At 37.6% G+C, this 18,692-nt stretch overlaps 1 pseudogene; it reads left to right on the top strand.

Moving 5' to 3' along the window:
• Positions 1 to 1,142: 1,142 nt before the first annotated feature.
• LOC109447758 (transcription factor Spi-C) lies at positions 1,143 to 17,701 on the top strand (annotated as a pseudogene).
• Positions 17,702 to 18,692: the final 991 nt, after the last annotated feature.

The following is an 18,692-nucleotide window of genomic DNA, read 5'->3' as shown; positions in this document are numbered from 1 at the left end:
ATATATATAATGCCTAGCTATAGTAACAGCTTTAAAATTGCACTTTCTAAGAAAAAAGTATTGAGACTGGAATTACATTGGAAGTAAAAAATGCACACTGAAATAATTCAAACATATGAACTCATAAAGTTTTACGGTTTGTTGTTAGCATTTTTATCTCTTAGACTCCCAGGAGAAAAGCAGCTTTTAAGATGGTTTCTATCTCTTTTCTTTATGCAAGGGCAATCAGTAATTAACAAAGCTCCATGAAGTCTAATTCTGATTCTCTCCAAATGAGTGACCCCCAAATCCATTAAACACTGAATCACAACCAATTAACACCAGATGATTTTCAGCATTTTGCAGATCAGAACCAAGTGACAAGGACACACCCGGAGGGACAGCCCTTCTCTCAAGGAGAATACTCAGAGTTGGCTGAGACCTGGAGGATCAGAGCACTGGCTACTGGGGTGTTAAAGGAAAGGGGTTAAAAGCGCACAGGTCCAGAGGGGGCACTGGTGGGGAAGGTGGCACTTCTAGGGGAAAGGGAGTAGTGGTCCTTGGAAGCTCTGGGAAGAAAAGAAGAAAGCAGCTGAAGACAAGGGCTCTAATGAAACAAGATAGTCTCAAAGGACCGGGAGGAGAGAAATAACCTCGCTTATCTTTCCCCCAAAATAGTCACCCTTTATTAAAGAAACTATCTTTTCTTGATAAAATAGTAGAGGAGGGTCGTCTTGAACTAAGAAACCAAGAAAGCCCCCTGTGTCCCACTCACTCACCTGTATAAGATTGTGTGCTCTGGACGGCAGAGGAAAATCCAACATATATAATAATGAGCAAAAGAATCCTGCATTCAAAAAAAATAAGACAGAAAATAAGTATACTTCTAAGAAAACAGTGTTTAAAAAATGACCAGGAGAGACCACAATCATAATTGGACAAGCAGTCCAAACGATCAGCAAGGCAGTTGAACAATATGATTCAGCCATTTTGACATACATGGAACACTATATGATTACAGAGACTAATTCTTTGCAAGGTATAGAGAATGTTTATGATCATATACTGGGCCATAAAAAAATTAAAAGTCCAGGAAACATAAAAATGCTGTAATACAATAATACCAAAATAAATTAAGTACAATTAATTATGACCTGGTAGATATGAAAGAACATAACAAATCAGAAATTCAAGATAAAAATAATCGAGGTGTGCAGGTATGTGGAGTCCTGCAGCCTGCTCAGGCCCACGGGTACAAGACCATCCAGTGCATTACAAGCAGATGGTGGGTCTATAGCTGCCACTTTATTTCCTTGCATCCACTAATAAGAAAACACCTCGTCCTTAGCCCTTCACCTCCTCTGGGTCTACCTTCATCTGGCACTTGCTCATCATAACACAATCCCACTAGCCTCTGGCCACCAGCTAGTGTGCCTTCCAGAAAGACTGAGCAGGGATGTTGCCAGATATCATTCTAGGTATATTTTGATTGCTGTGGAGTCATTCATTAAAACAGCTTCTTAAGCTCGTCACTTTCAAGGCACCCAGCCATGTCTGGAAAGCTTTATTCATAAGAGTGCAAAGCTACTAGAATCAGGGAACCTCAAGTTTTGGCAAATACTAATGAAGACAAACCCTCTTCTTTATGGAAGTTATAACTTTTTCAGTTCAATGCCATGTACTGTTCCTGTGCGAGTGATACAGATATATAAACAGAAATCCAAAGGCTAGAATAAAAGGGATCCGATGTATGGCTTGAAAAAATGGTTAATAATAAGCTTAAAACTACCAAGATGACATCACATGGTTAAACAGCATGTAAGCTGCTGTTTACAGTGCTAAAGTCAGACGCTGAGACTCAGATTGTCCCTGCTTCTACTGCTGACAAAGAACAGAATTCTGCAATGCTAACTAAAAACGGTTACAGAAAACTGTGAGATCCCAGTGAATCTGAAGTTTATTGCTCCAAAAATATCATGTACCACATTCAGGTTCAGTGTTCTCGCCACATGTTCCAGGGGATTCTGTAACACCTTTAAGCTTGTAAAAAAAATTAGTCACAGCTTTGAGCAGGAATTATTCAAATTGTATTCGATGCTATCAACAGTCGCATTTGCTCCCCACTCTGAAATTTGAAGCAAATGAATCACAGCATTTTGTAAGTAATGTCAAATTCAACACAAGTTCCTAAGACAATAATGAGAAAATACTGCCACACACCCTCTTCCAAACTATAGGATTTTTTGATGTAATCTATCATTTTATCAGTGATCAGAAACCCTTGTATACACTTTAGGGAAAAACTACCCATATTTTGGATGTGTTTAACTACAGTATTTAAGAACAAGGTGATTCCAATTAATATTCCTAAGGTCTTTTCTTAGGGTAAACTCTGGATATAGAAAAATGACCATTGTTACTATACTGCATGGACCATTTTTTGACATTTTATTGTTTTCATTTCTCTTGGACTATCATGGAATTAATATCTTCTAGATTGACACGACAATAAGGAAATCTTCATGGAATCAAAATAATATTAAATGTAGCTGATCTAGTAAGAAAAAGAGAAAGAAGAATTCGTACACAAGACATGAGTTTCATGAGAAGAAATAGGCAATCATTATACTAACATAGTTGAGGACTATAAAGAGGAGCACAAAATTCCAAAAGTATTCTTTGACTATCGATCTGATGAATAAAGAAGAGATTACTGATCTCATTGCTTTGCAGGATAATGTCGTGATTAAAAAGGATAACTCACCAATGCTTCATCAGCATAGAATCTTGCCCTTGGTTGTAGCACATCTGAACTATGTAAGTTAGAATATAAATACTCCTGCATTTTGCCAGCATTTTAGCAATGTCACTTAAATTTGAAGGCTAGAAACCTCTTAGTTTCTATAAGAGCACATCTTCAGAGATAAATACATGTTTCCTAAAATTCTAGAGTCTGAAGAGTGAAAAAAAAAAATCCATAGTTTCTATCCAACAGGACTGCGTCATCATTAGGTAGAAATAAAATAAGTGGAGATTGCCAATGCTCTGTGTACCACTAGTGATAGGTGAGGATTAAATTTCCAGAAGAAAAACCTTGTGGCACTGTCTCTATCATGCAGATATTTTGCCCAGCAATATTCATGCTGATATTTTATGGTCCGTAACACCGAAGAATCAACTTTGAAACATTAAATTATTTAAACCAATGTAATCAAAGAACAGAAAAAAATAAAGGCTTTTGTGTTAGAGAAATTCCAAATAACCTATTTTGAAGATTAGTAGCATAATGTGAGTACAAAGCAAATTAGCTTTGTGATTGACTTGGGAAAATATTTTAAATGACCGTATATCCACTTGTAAGCCCATCAAGGAAATGATCATGACATCTGAGCATGTCCTACACCAGTATCTCCTAGACCATGAGATGAAGTTTCAGCATCTGTGTGGGTGTTGGGCTCCTGGAGATGTCTGCAGCATAGTATTTTAAAGCATAAATGAAGGCCTTGTGAATGTTCAACTAATTGCTCTATTCATATTGATACAGTACTTGAGAATACTGTGTAGCTTAAGTTTAATCAAATACTTCACACTCCAAGTTAGACATTTTGGAGTCATGTTGTTTATGGAATATTCATTTAAAATAGTTATGCTATGTTACTTCATTTCTTTTGAAATTCCCCCGGTTTGCTTTGTTTTGCTTGGCTTGGCTTCACTTTTCAATTTGGACATATATTATTCTTTAAAAAAAATTTTTTCAATTACAGTTGGCATGCAATATTATATTAGTTTTTGGTGTACAACATAGAGATTAGACACTTATATTACTTAGAAAGTGCCTACTTTATTCTTATAGTCTCCTGTGGCACAATATAGTTTAAAATTTTGACATATATATAATTTAAAAGTTTAAGACTTCAGAAAACTTAAAATCACTTATGGTATCCATTGTATTTTTTAAATATGTATATAATTGCTTTAAACAGAATGGCCTTTATTATTGGTCCTCTCCTAATAGTGAGGCAGAAAAACTTTTCTATGACTTTTTGTTCTGTGCTTTAGAAAGAGTTGTGATAGAGATTCCTCTACTTGTTTATGGTAATAAAATAAGACTGATTGGACATCTGTTAAATAATTAATATGAATGTATTTAGTTGGATTTGAATTCCAACCGAAATTTCAACACTGAAAGAAAGAAAAGGAATTGTAAAGAATTATTGTGTTCTTAAGATGCAATAAAGAAATTGAATCATGCAAAATCCAGCTAATAATGAGAAAGGAGTTTCCATTAATGAGAGAAAAAGTAATACATTCTCTTCTGCTGTTTGTTTTTACCTATTAGTTCATTTTCCCATCAGAAATGTCTTCAAGGACTTTAAGAGAGTCTCTGTAAAATTCTTGATCAGGAACTGCATGTAGCCATTTCAAAATTTAAAGTTTATCTTCATGGAAATGAGCTCAAGTTTTCACAGTATTTTTTAAAAATTGGAAGTTTTATACAACTTAGGCAATTACCATTTTCCTAATTCTGTTTGTCTTAAAATAATACCACTAAATCCCTTCCATTTTACCCCAGCAGTCCAATAAGCATTATCCTTTTCTACGTGTGTGATTACATAAAAAGATTGAGAAGCATTGCTTTGGCAAAAGCTGCTTCCTTGTCTAGGTTCCAATTCCCTCCCCTAACCATCACCAAAGTGGTGCTGCCCTTTCTATCACTTCATAAGCATTCTCTGCGGCTGAAGAACATCACAAACTGGCCCCATAGTAAGCTGGAGAAAGCTAAAATCACCCTTGGTAGGCAGAGTGGAGGACTGAGTTTGGCAAGTAACCATTGTCACACTTATTGTAGGAAAAAGAGAGCATGAGGTTTTTTCCCCATGGAATAGATGTGGCCCATGTGGGAGGAGGAGCAGAACTGAAGGCATTTTAAGTCATGGTCAAGAGGACCAACTGAGAGGGCAAGGGTACTACAGCAATGAGAGTCTGTACAGAGCGGATTTTTGTCCACCAAGAGCAAAGGAGAGCCGTCGTCTAGGTGGGACCCAACAGGAGACCTTAAAGAGTCATGGGAGACTCAAGAAAATCATTAAACTTCTGCCAGCCTCCAAGATCCCCAAAGGCAGTTTATGATGGAAAGCCACGGGACAAGTAAGAACTTTCCTGAACCCTTTTTCCTCTTCCTTGCTCATGCCAATCCTAAAGCCACTAGAAAGCTGGAGAGAAAGGGGAAGGGAAAAAGTGAAGAACCTGCCTTCTCCTCCTGCCCCATGCAGGCTTTCACAACTACAACCTGCAGCTCATTTCAGCTAGGAGGTGTGTGTGTGTGTGTGTGTGTGTGTGTGTGTGTGTGTGTGTGTGTGTGGTACATGTTGACTAGAGGTCTTCCTTTTGACTTAAGATTGAAGTGTTAGATAATAAAGGCCATATATGCAAATGCACAGCTAATATCATACTCAATGGTGAAAAGTGAAAAAGCATTTTCCTTAAGATCAGGAACAAGACAAGGATGCCCACTTTCACCACTCTTATTCAACATAGTATTGGAAGTCCTAGCCACAGCAACCAGACAAGAAAAAGAAAGAAAAGGCATCCAAATTAGAAAGGAAGAAGTAAAACTGTCATTATTTGCACATGATATGACAATGAATATAGAGAACCCTAAAGATTCCACTAAAAAACTATTAGAACTGAGAAATGATTTTAGCAAAGTAGCAGGATACAAAATTAATATTCAGAAATCAGTTGCATTTTTGTACACCAATAACGAACTATCAGAAATTAAGAAAACAATCCTATTTACAATTGCATCAAAAAAATGCCTAGGAATAAATTTAACCAAGGAAGTAAAAGACCTATACTTGGGAAATTATAAGACATTGAAAAAAGAAATTGAAGAAGCTACAAATAAAGCATATACCTGCTCGTGGCTAGGAAGAATTAATATCATTAAAAAGCCCATACTAACCAAAGCAATTTACAGATTCAGTGCAATACCTATCAAAAGACCGATGGCATTTTTCACAGAACTAGAACAAATAATCTTAAATTTTATATGGAGCCACAAAAGACCCCAAATAGCCACAGCAACCTTGAGAAAGAAGAACAAAGTTGGAGGTATAACACTACCTGATATCAAACTACAGGGATATAGTAATCAAAACAGTATTGTACTGGCATAAAAACAGACACATAGATCAATGGAACAGAATAGAGAGTTCAGAAATAAACCCACACCTATATGGTCAATTAATCTATGACAAAGGAGGCAAGAATATAACAGGAGGCAAGAAAAGACAGTGTTTTCAATAAATGGTGTTGGGAAAACTGGACAGATACATGCACAAAAATGAAACTAGACAACCTTCTTATACGACATGCATGAATAAACTCATAATGGATTAAAGACTTAAATATAAGACCTGAAACCATAAATCTCCTATAAAAAAACATAGACAGTAAACTCTCAGACATTACCCTTAGTAATACCTTTTTGATATATCTCCACAGACAAGGGAAACAAAAGAAAAAATAAATAGCACTGCATCAAACAAAAAAGTTTTTACATAGCAAAGGAAACCATCAACAAAATTAAAAGACAACCTACAGAATGGGAAAAGATATTCACCAATGATACATCTGATAAGGGATTAAAATCCAAAATTTACAAAGAACTCATACAACTTAACACCAAACAATCCAATCAAAAAATGGGCAGAGGCCCTGAATAGACATTTCTCCAAAGAAGGCTCACAGATGGCCAATAGACATATGAAAAGATGCTTGGCCTCACTAATAATCAGGGTAATGTAAATTAAACTTACAAGGAGATATCACCTCACATCTGTCAGAATGGCTATCATCAATAAATCAACAAAGAGCAAGTGTTGTGAAGACATGGAGAAAAGGGAACCCTTGTGCACTGTTAATGGGACTGCAAATTGGTGCAGCCACTATGGAAAACAGTATGAAGTTTCCTCAAAAAATTAAAAAATAGAACTACATTATGACCCAGAAATTCCACTTTTGGGTACTTTATCTGAAGAAATCCAAAATACTAATTTACAAAGATATATACATCCCTGTGTTCATTGCAGCATTATTTACAACAGCCAAGATATCAAAGCAACCTAAGTGCCCATCAATAGCCAACTGGATAAAGAAGAGGTGGAACATATATACAATGGAATATTACTCAGCAATAAAAATAGAATGAAATCTTACCATTTGCAACAAGGATGGACCTACAGGGTACTATGCTAAGTGAAGAGAAAGACGAATAGCATATGATTTTACTTATACGTGGAGTCTAGAGAACAAAATAAAATGAACAAACAAAACAAGCAGACTCATACATAGTTACAGAGAACAAACTGATGGTTGCCAGATGGGTGGGGGCTTGGGAGGCTGAGTGAAAAAATTGAAGGAATTAAGAAGTAAAAATTGATAAGTACAAAATAATCACAGGGATACAAAGTACAGTATAGGGAATATTGTCAGTAATATTGTAATTGCTATGTATGGTGCCAGGTGGGTACTAAGCTTACCGGGGATCACTTTGTAAATTATATAAATGTCTAACCACTGCACTGTACACCTGAAACTAACATGACATAATATTAAATGTCAACTTAATTGAAAATTTTTTTTAAAGATTGAAGTGCTGGTTAATATATTGAACTAGACCATTTTATTGTAAGTTTTGTTTGCAACTTAAAATGGCCAGAGGACTTTTTATTACTATTGAGTAAGTAGATGGATCACGATATGCTATGAGGCTAGCGCTGGTTTCAGGCGTTATCTCATAGAAGGGAAAGTTCATCCTCACCAAATATATTTTAAGAAACAATGGAAAACCAAAAAATATAGTTTATTTGCTTCTCCAGAGTTTCACTTGTTCAGTATATCAATTTTCAAATACTAACGCAATAAATATAGTTTGCTATAAACAAATCAACAATGTTAAAATTAGTAACAGACTGTCCCTCTTGGACATTTCTAGATTCAATCTGAGTTTTGTCTTTTAACTTTGTGACACCAATACAGAACATACTTTTTCACAAAAGTGGAATATGCAACATTGTCTTGAAAAATTTCAAGGGTTTGTTGCCGGCTCACAGTAATCTCATTTCAGTTATATTATCCAGCAAACTTCTACTCCTCAGATGCCAATATTCATTGTCTCTTAACAACAACATAAATCAATTTATCATGTTAAATTAGGTTTGTTGTGTTATTAAAATCTCCATTAAATTGATTTTCAGTCCAATTGTTACTGAAATCACAATGAGAATACTTGTTCATTGTCTACTGTCTTACTTACTGTTAATTATAAGCTACTCAGTACATCAGCTCCTAAAATGCACATGGCACAGATTCCCATAACGTAGGAATTCCTCTATGCCTTTTGAATTTGGCATCACTCTGACAGTTCTGACCTTGTGCTGCTTCAGTTCTCCCTTTGCTTGCCTCTGGTTTAATTATCACATGCCTTTATTTTTTACAGCAAGCCTTAAAATTCTTTGGCTTTCTCTTAGCATGAAAGAAAACAAAACCTCCAGTGCAATTTGGGGCACTGAAACCTTAGGAGAGTATTCATTTATAGAGTAGTCACCCAAAAGATCCACTATATATATACATGATTACTCTCTGGCCTTCATGTCCCCATTTCGAAAAACACCCCTTATTAGAAAGACATTGTATATTAGGAAGAAGAGAATATTATAATCTAGAATCAGTTCTAACAAATCACCTAATCTCTTTGTACCTCATTTTTTTCTATCTGTGTAATGAGTGAAATAATATACCTCCTGCCTTACCAAGATGAGACTATCAAGAAGAGAAATGCCTTGGAATGAAATGACATACAAATTCAAAGAAAATCGTTGTGAAGTTTAATGTAATGATGCAAGCTATGCTAACTGATGTCTGAGATTTTGTCAAGAATCAGATTCTGGTTTTCTTTTATGTTCTATCACTTGAAGTAAGACTCTTATTCAATTCTATCTAAAAATAACTAGTCATTTGAAGAGAACATTTTTGCCTGCTTCATTATCTCATTTCATAGACATCTTGAATAGGCAGGAAATATAACTTATTCCTGATGATACTCTATCAGTCCACTAAAATTTCCATTGATGAGCACTTTTTATTTCCCTCAACTGCTTAAAAATTGCTTAGATGCTTCATCTCCAATTGGAAATTCAAAAAAATTATCTCAGAGTAGGGTGTATTTTTCTGCATTTAAATCAAAAAGCCTCAGATCTAGTTATCATTCTATGTAATGGCAAAGACATGAACTTTTTAGTTACTTCAAGTCTTATAACTCTATTTGATTATATTTGTCCAGAAGGTCATTTCTTGTGTTCTTAGTCTTATAATATTTGGTCAATCTTTTGAGTTGTGAAGATAAAAGTTTTATATTTGTCATCTTGTCCTTTATATATTATTATCTTGTTCTATTCACAGTTTGTCTTATGAAAATGTACTCCAAAACTTCCAAAAAGGGAAATTTGAAATTCAGTCTAAAACAAAGAAAAAACTTATCCTATCTACTTATGATTAATATATTAAAATTTATTTTAAGCAAAGAAGAAATTTGATGTTTTCACCACAGTTTAACAGGAAAGAGAATTTGTCATTTTTTTCATAATTCTTTAATTTGAACATCAGTGATGTTTTAAAATATATATACAGATAGTAGAATATGAATTAAACATACAGAGGGTGCCAAAAAAAAATTTACACATTTCAGAACGGAAAAAACTATTAAAATTGTAGTACTCAATATATACCGATAACAAAAGATGAATACAAGTCACTTTTGATTTCTGCTATTACAAGAGGTGATCAAAGTGGTTACCATCAGCGTCCAAACACTTCTGATTATGGCGAACTACTGCTTGAGCAACACTGACCAAAGTGTCCACTTGTATACATTTTTTTTGGCACCAGTGGAATTTGTGCTATTTGGAAAGAGGGAAACATACTTTTTCTCAATGGCCTGGGGACTCTTTCAGTGGCTATGCAGTTGTAATAGAGCAAAGAAATGCCAAATTGTTTGATCTGTTATTGAAGAACCCATTGTGTTTCTATGTAGGTATTTGTGGTTAAGGGAACTAATGCAGAAGAAAAATTTGAAAGATAAACAGAGATCGTGAAAAAGTTGTCTCTTCCTACACTTCAGTTGAAGAAAACTTTTCTTTCTTCAAGATCTCCTATGCTAGGTCATCTAGCCGTAAATTTCTAAGTTATTCTTTTGATAAGAATAAGTATTCTCTCCCTGAATCTCCCTTCTGGACCCTATCATTTAATAAAATATTGGGGTTTTGACTCTGCTTTTGTAAAATATCATAAAAAAATTTTTAAAAATATTTTATTAACTCTAGATAACATGTACTAAAGATGGGAACATAGGATTTTATTGTCCCTTGGCTATTAACTAGCTGGGTGGCCTCAGAACTCAGTCTTCTCATCTGCCAAGTGTAAATATTAATACCTTATCGTCATAAAGCCAGTCAGCTAAGGCAAATCACCTCCAAAATTCTTTCTAACTGTCTAAGTTATTTCTACCCCTAGTTTTTGGATTCTCTATGATTCTAAGATAATCCCTGACTATATTAAATTGATAATGCCAACTTTTGACGGGCACATTTACCATGCTTTTCTGTGGAGAGTGGGGGTGGATAATTCTTTTCTGGTATAAACCCTTCTGTAGTCTCCTTTTGGTTAGACCTTTGCATGCGTGTTTAGATCTTAGCCACAATGTTTTCCAAAAAGAGGCCTCTTATCATAGAACTGGATAAGCTAGAAACAGAGAACATCAAATAGATCACTGTTTATTTTCTTGCTGGACTAATACTGCACAAAACACCCTGTAGTGCTTTTCATTCACTTAAATGACCATCAGGCCAATTCTGGTCTTCTAGTCAAATGAATGCATCATTCCTAAGATGTTTTTATACCATTTAGAAGTTTCTGAGCTGCTGAGATTTTATCTGAGCTCTTCAGGCCTGTGGTGGGTGATAAGCCCTTCCCTCCACCTGTCCCTCTCTCCCTCCATCTCTCTTCCTCTGTGCCTCTCCCCTTTCCCTTTCTCTGTTCTCTCTCCCTCCCAGCCATTCAACATACCCCTAATCATTAGCATTATTATATCTGTCTCCTTCCTTTCTGCCCCTTTATTTTTACTTCTCAGTTTCTATTCTTCTCTGTCTCAGAAACCTCCAACTCAAACCTTTAAAAAGAGAGCATTATTTTCTGTGTTCACCTTCATTGCCTACATTGACTTTTCTTGCTCTCCTACTCTCTACCTCAGACAGCAAAAGGATTTTCAGAACCAAGTTCTCAGTTCTAAGACAGTCATTGTTGTTGCTTCCAGTACATTCAAGCTTTAAGTTAGCAAAGCTTCTGGGCTGCGGTAGAGCAGGCAAGAAAGAATGTCACCCTCGATGTTCCCGCTCAGGGTCTAGCTCCATCTCTTCCAACAGTCTTGACTCTCTTGCCTAGCAGAAGCCCCACTGAGGGTCTGGTGGTCATGCCATTTTGGCTCCCCGGAGCCTTTCCTGTGGAGCGTCCCCACATCTGTCCTCTCTGGAAGAACTCGAGGCTTTAAGTCTTTTCAGTCTCCTTTCATTCCATTCCTTAGCCACGTGTACCCTTCGTCCATTCCAGCCCCTCAGACTCCTGATTGAATCTGATAAACCTACTTACTACTAAGGTTTTAGTAATTGTTGATGACTTGAGTATTCAGCTTTTGCATTTCAATACTGAATTACAGTATCTTAGCCCTAAAGATGACGGTCCAGCAGAAAGCATCAGGAAGGACACTGGGATGATACTGAGGAGATGTTCATATGAGGCTTCTCAAAGCATTCTATATGTTGAAGTCCCATTGCGATAAATGAACTGCATTATCCTGATAGGGAAGGTTTTGTATCATACTGATGATGGCACCATACACTTGCATAGAACGAGAAGTATTATTAGTAAAATGCATTGTTAGAAGAATGTGAATCATAGATGACTTGTTAATACCAGAGACACCTAGATAAAACATTGTCTTTATTACTAAGCATGACTAAACATTTTTAACAAAAGGAAAACAGCACAATTGAGGCAAATAATAAGTCTCTTCCCTCTCTGAATGGGCCTTAGGAAGAAATAAGATAATTAGGTATAATCAGGTATCATCCCTAATTCTTTTCTCTCCCTCTTTCTGATATTATAGGCTTGGGGAATAGATACCAGAAAGTTTTGTTTTTTTTTTCTGTCACTGAAAAGTGATCACTAATTGTGGAAATTTCAGGCACTGTCATAGACCAGAAAGGAAAAATTGAGGGTCAGAAGAATCCTTTAGGGACCCTAAAAGACAAGCCTGTTCATAACCAGTGTGGCTGAAGGTGACAGTAGTGAGCCACATTTCCTAGACAGGTGAGTTCTGATGGGAAGAGGAGATGGTCCTCACAGCTTTGCTGCAGGCAAACTGAGAAATGGGACAGTTGTCGGAAGCTATAAGGTATGGGCACCAGAAGCTGGCTTCCTCTACCCTGAGAGATTTAAGCAAGGATGCACACCACTGGACAGTCACGATTAGGAAAGCATGAGGAAGGACTTTGTTTTCCCCAACGCCCCAGAGATTAACACACCTGAACTTGCTGTTCAGAGAAAAGAAGGAGTCAAAGGTTTTGAAGAGTCTGTTACATCTAGGCCCTGCTACACTGCAGGCCCTGTGCGGCCAGGGGCCTTCTCAGCCCTGTGGCTTCTAGAGATGACCTAAAGGGGCAGACGGGACCTCTTTCCCAAAGTGCACCAGCAGAGGCTGCAAGCAACAGCAAGATTACACATTCTTTGGAGTCTTTCCATGCTCTCCTGGGGTTTGCAATTTCCAGTATGAACAATAATTTAGTTTGTATCATGGGGCTTCTCGTCATGCAAACTTCCTAGTTTCCATGTATTGTCACTTACTCCAAAGACTTAATTGGCTACCCTCTAAAATGTTTGCCTTCTGCCCTCTGGAACCTCTGCTGCTTTGCAAACAAACTTTCCTGAATCCTCAATCTCTTGAGGATAATGTGAAATACTGTACAAGAAAAATCTGAAAGATGAATGTATTAGTCAGGGTTCTCCAGAGAAACAGAACCAATAGGATGTGTGCATACATAAAGAAAGAGATTTATTACAAGGAATTGGCTCATGTGATTATGGAGACTGGCAAATTCAAAATCTGCAGTGTGGGCAGCAGGCGGGAGACCCAGGAGAGTCAATGGTGCAAATAATACCCCATGGTAGTCTGCTGGAGAATTCACTCTTGCTTGAGGAGGCCGGGTTTTTTGTTCTAGTCAGGCCTTTAACTGATTGGACGAGGCCCACTCACACCATGGAGGACAATCTGCTTTTCTCAGAGTTCACCAATATCAATGTTAATCTCATCTAAAAACACTCTCCCCCTACAACTAGATTGAAAAACAATGACTTTACATCCTGGAAAAACACACTGTTCCCCAATAGTCCCCAATTAAAAAAAAAAAAATTCTCCAAATTGACACATAAAAACCATCACAGGAAAACAATAAATAGGTTTTCTGAATTTTTGTTTTCATTTCCTACTCTGAATGGGACCTGGCTTTCCCACAATGAAACTGCTTTCCTTGTACCCTCTTCCATGGAGGCAACCCATCCTCCCTTACACTACGGCAGTGGGACTCAGAGAAATGCTGTCATTCTCTCAGCAGCCCAGTGTCACTGCCAAACCATTTCTTGTCCCACTTTGTGCAGAAAGCCATCTCTTTCAAGTTTGTGCTGATAGGTCATGACAGTTGTTCCTTCTTCTGTCACTGTCAATTTCCTGCTGGTTGATTCCCTCACATTCATTTAGGGTTCTCGTACCAACTTGTACTACTTCCTCTTCAACTCAATTCTACCACTCCCATGGGTAACCTCAGTGACCGTGGTGCTTAACTCATCCTTAAATAGTTTCTTAATCTACTTGCCTCCTAAGACTTCATTCCACCCCCTCATCAGCCATCCAATTCACATCCTAGGCCTGACCCTTAAACAGAATTCATTATCCTTCCTTCGTCTACATTCTCTAAACCATAGAAACCACTTTCTGTTGTCAAGTCCTAAGTTAGAGCATCTGGTGGAAAGGACATTTAGCCAAAGAGTCGGAAGCAGTTGGGCACTAGAAGAGAGCAAGAATGGAGTAAGCAAGAAAATTTCTACAAATGGGGTTGGAGTCACCCTCTGTTCAATCTTCTGCTCACCAGTCAATCCTCCTCAGCCCTTCCAAAACACTGATCCAAAATTGTTATTTTCCTATACTTTGGTTGTTGAGTGAGTGAGTCCTACATCCTTCCAATGGTATGCAAGGTGCCTCATGATCAAAATTCTTCCTGAGTCTTCAACATTCAGTGCCTACATACATACTCTGCTGCCTATTTAATGAAAGACTTTCAGATCCCATAATTAAACTATGCTTTCTCAGATGTCATTGTTTTGCACATTATTCTCTGTGTCTGGGAACTTTTTATATTTTTGCTCACATAGCAAACACCTCCTTACCCTGTAAAAGCTAAGGCAAAGGGTGCTTCCTTGGACAAGTCTTTCCTGAACCACCCTCCCAAGCAGAGATGATAGCTCCCTAGATGCTACACTGACAATATAGTTCCCATCACTTTATATTGTAATTACTAGTTTGTCTATGTGTCGGTATTCTTTCCCATGTTCTGAATTTCTTGAGGGCAAGATCTGCGTATTATTCAATCCTCAGCACCCTACATAATAAATGAATACAAGATTACTTATTTAATTCTACTTAGAGTAAGCTGACCACTGACATGGCCAGGAGACTCAGACACTCCCAGATCATTGACAGAAGTTCTCCCGGGCCCTCTTACCCTGTTCCTCCTTACTCTGGTCCTGTGTCTCTCTGGCCTCTACTCTCTTTGGCTGCATCTCTCATTTCCCATTCTGTGTTTTCCCTTTGGATAGGACAACAGAAGTCAGATTTCTAAGCAGCACTTCTAAGCCTCTGTGTCCCAAATGCATTGAGTCATAGAACAAAAACAGAGGAAGGGGTGAAGTTACAATGAGCTTTCTGGGAATGCAAAATTAATACCACACACCTCAATATGCCCGAATCTCAAAACCATTACACTGAGGCAAGCAGCCAGACACACAAAAATGTACATACATAAACTAATTTATGCCTTTGGAAGTCAGGGTAGTGGTTCCTTAGGGGTGGAGTGAATTGACAGGAGCATGGGGGGGCTGCAGTACTAGGGTAATTGTAATACTCCATTTCTTGATCTAACTATTCCTTTTGAAAAATTTAACGATGCACTTATGATCTGTGGACTTTTCTGTATTGTATAACACACAGTGAGAAATATAAAGTTAAAAAATTAATACTACAAGTAGAAACCATTTTATACCCCGGAGAATAGGAAAATCTCTAAAGTGTGACTATGCAGTTTTATCAAGAATGGGGAAGATGGGAACTCATTTTTAGAAGTGTAAATTGGCAAAAAGAAAAGTCTTTGGCAAGCAATTTGGTATTTTCTTGTAAGGCTGAACATGTGTGTATGCTACAGCTCTGGAATTCCATTCCTAAGCCAGAGAAATTTTTGTATATATGCAACAGAAAACATATAAAAGAATGTTCACAGAAGCATTTTTCATGATTTTTTTTTTTTTTAAGAGAAATAAAGAAACATGTAGGATGACCAACTATCAGGGAAATGAATAAATAAATGGCAGCATATCCACACTACACAGCAGTGGAAAATAAAGAATACAACTATTCATATAAATAGGTTTTGGAAACAAAATGTTAAATGAAAAAAAAGTAAGTCACAAGAGGTTATATATGATTCAATGTTTATAAAACCTTCAAAACAGTAAAACGAATATGTTTACATATGTGATAAAGCCATAAAAGAAAGCAAAAGTACTGTAAACACACAATGTGGGAGAGTGGTTGCCTCTGGGGTGAAGGAGGGAGACATAATTGAGGAGGGGCGTGGGGAACTTCATTGATATTGTCCCGGTTCTAATCCTCAAGTCAGGGGGTGAGTTACCATTGCACTTTGTAATTTGTATGCGTATTACTGATATGCACTTGCATGTACAGATATTAACCAAAGAAAGATTGATCTACTTCCTGTTTAGTATGAGCACATGTTCTTGTCTGATCTCCTATCTAAATTCTCATTAAGTGAAAAATATTGATAAAAACAATAATAAATTTTTTTAGAAAAACACAGAGCAAAAAAAACAAACAAAAACAAGAGCCAGTAGCTAACAAAAGCTTTCTACCCATTTCTGAGACAGAAAGTGGGCGGAGGGGGTTGCTGATGAAGCATAGCAGGGGAAGCTGCATCCAAAATGTGTGGAGCAGACCTAAAGCTAAGGAGAGACAGCCCCCCAGAACCCAAACACATTTGGCCCAGGAATGTCGGAATGTCACCTGTGGTAGAGTCAGGAATGAGAAATGGAGCAGAAAACAGGGAGAGTCTTTGGACGTTTCCATATAAAAGAGTCTAATCCACTTCATGCTGCTCCTCCAACCCAGGTAGAAAATTCCTGGATGGAAAAGTCACCCTCTCTTGGCAAATGCAGCCTCTGAGCTCCAGCCTTGGTGAAGAGAGTTGTGTCTGGATTTTAGCTCTTCTTTCAGAGGCAGCTGGGACCTTCATTTCCGGAGTTTTTCTGAGATTCTCTGGCAGAAATATTCGGCTTCTGTGCTTTTCCCAGGGAAAGGCTTTAAGCTAAATCTGTTATCACTTGTCCATCTACCATCCAGCTTTAAGCGGTTGTTGCTATTTTCTCCGCTTGGCCTTTGTATTTAAATTCCTTTAGAACATCTATTAAAATGGCAGAAGTTTACAGCTAATGAAGGATGATGCAGAGGCCTGGTTCAGAGGGGAAGGTTATTTCCACCTGGTACATGTGGACGCTAGATTGGGCTCTGATGAACAGAATTATCAATTTATTAATGACCATGGTTTGTGAGAACAAAACAAGCTGTGTCAAGCATTTGAAGATGCTTTTGAGGTACTGAGGCAACATGCAACTGAAGCTCTTCAGATTACAAAAATGCCCTGACTTTCATCAACCACTGTTCTCATGTCAGAAGAAATTTCGAATGCTGTGGTGTGTTGCCTGCAGAGGAACCTGGCTGTAACCTGAGAACAGCAATTAAAAAGTGCTGCGGACCTATATTTTGAAGGAAATAGTCACCAATCTCTGCAGAACATCCCAGAAAAGCAGTTGGTACAAACTGCTGTTCTCCAGCAAAAGGGAGGAAAAGGCAGGAAGAAGCTCCGACTGTTCCAATACCTTCATGAATCTGTGTGCAATTCCGAGATGGCATCTTGTATTCAGTGGGTAGATAAAACCAAAGATATTTTCCAGTTTGCATCAAAAAAGAAAAAAAAAATTGCCTAATTTTTGGGGAAAAGGCAACCAGAAAACCATAACTTACCAGAAAATGGCGAGAGCACTGAGGAATTATGGAAGAATTGGGATAATCACTAAACTCTGGAGAAAACTAACTTACCAATTTAGTGAGGCCATTCTCCAGAGTCTCTCTAACTTATTTCTTGGAAAAAGATATTCTACTCACAGTACGTTCAACCTGATCAAGGATATCTAAGTTTAAGTAACTGAAATGCAAATTGCAATTATACATTTCAATTACCATGAGCTAAGCCACTCTGATTGCTAAATATACCCTTATATTTAGGGGTATATAGAAGAGGTGGTACATGTATACAATGGAATGTTACTTGGCCATAAAAAAGAATGAAATGTTGCCATCTGCAACAACATGGATGGACCTAGAGGGTATTGTGCTGAGTGGAGTAAGTCAGACAGAGAAAGACCAATGTCATGTGATTTCACTTATATGTGGAATCTAACAAATAGAAACAAGCTCATAGATATAGAGAGCATTTTGCCAGATATGGGGGGTGGGGGGTTGGGGGCATGAGTGAAATGGGAGGGAATTAATAAGTACAAATTGGTAGTTACAAAATAGTCATGGGGCTGCAGAGTATAGCATGGGGAATATAGTCAGTAGTATTGTAATAATTATGTTGTCAGATAGGTACTAGGGTGATCATACGTTATATAAATGTCTAATCACTGTGTTGTACACTTGAAACTAATATAATGTATGTCAACTGTGATTGAAAATTAAAAATATTAAAAATAAGTAAATAATTTCCTTTATCATGGTGTGGGATGAGAGCAAGGTTGCAAGGAAGCTCCCTCAAATTTGAGTATTCAGTCCTATGTTTAACCAAAAGGTTCTATAACTTTTACAAGAAAAATAAGAAATATTCTTAAATTGGGTTGGAAAGAAGACTAATATATATGCATGTTTAGTAGATTGTTAAAAAATGAAACAGGGGGCCGGCCCGGTGGCTCAGGTGGTTAGAGCTCCATGCTCCTAACTCCGAAGGCTGCCGGTTCGATTCCCACATGGGCCAGTGGGCTCTCAACCACAAGGTTGCTGGTTCAATTCCTCGACTCCTGCAAGGGATGGTGGGCAGTGCCCCCTGCAACTAAAATTGAACACGGCACCTTGAGCTGAGCTGCCGCTGAGCTCCCAGATGGCTCAGTTGGTTGGAGTGTGTCCTCTCGACCACAAGGTTGCCAGTTCGACTCCCGCAAGGGATGGTGGGCTGTGCCCCCTGCAACTAGCAATGGCAACT

The sequence above is a fragment of the Rhinolophus sinicus genome, linkage group LG02 (genome assembly GCF_036562045.2).
Source record: "Rhinolophus sinicus isolate RSC01 linkage group LG02, ASM3656204v1, whole genome shotgun sequence".
Taxonomy (NCBI): Eukaryota; Metazoa; Chordata; class Mammalia; order Chiroptera; family Rhinolophidae; genus Rhinolophus; species Rhinolophus sinicus.
Note: the sequence above shows the minus strand (reverse complement) of the source record. Positions and strands in the feature narration are given on the sequence as shown.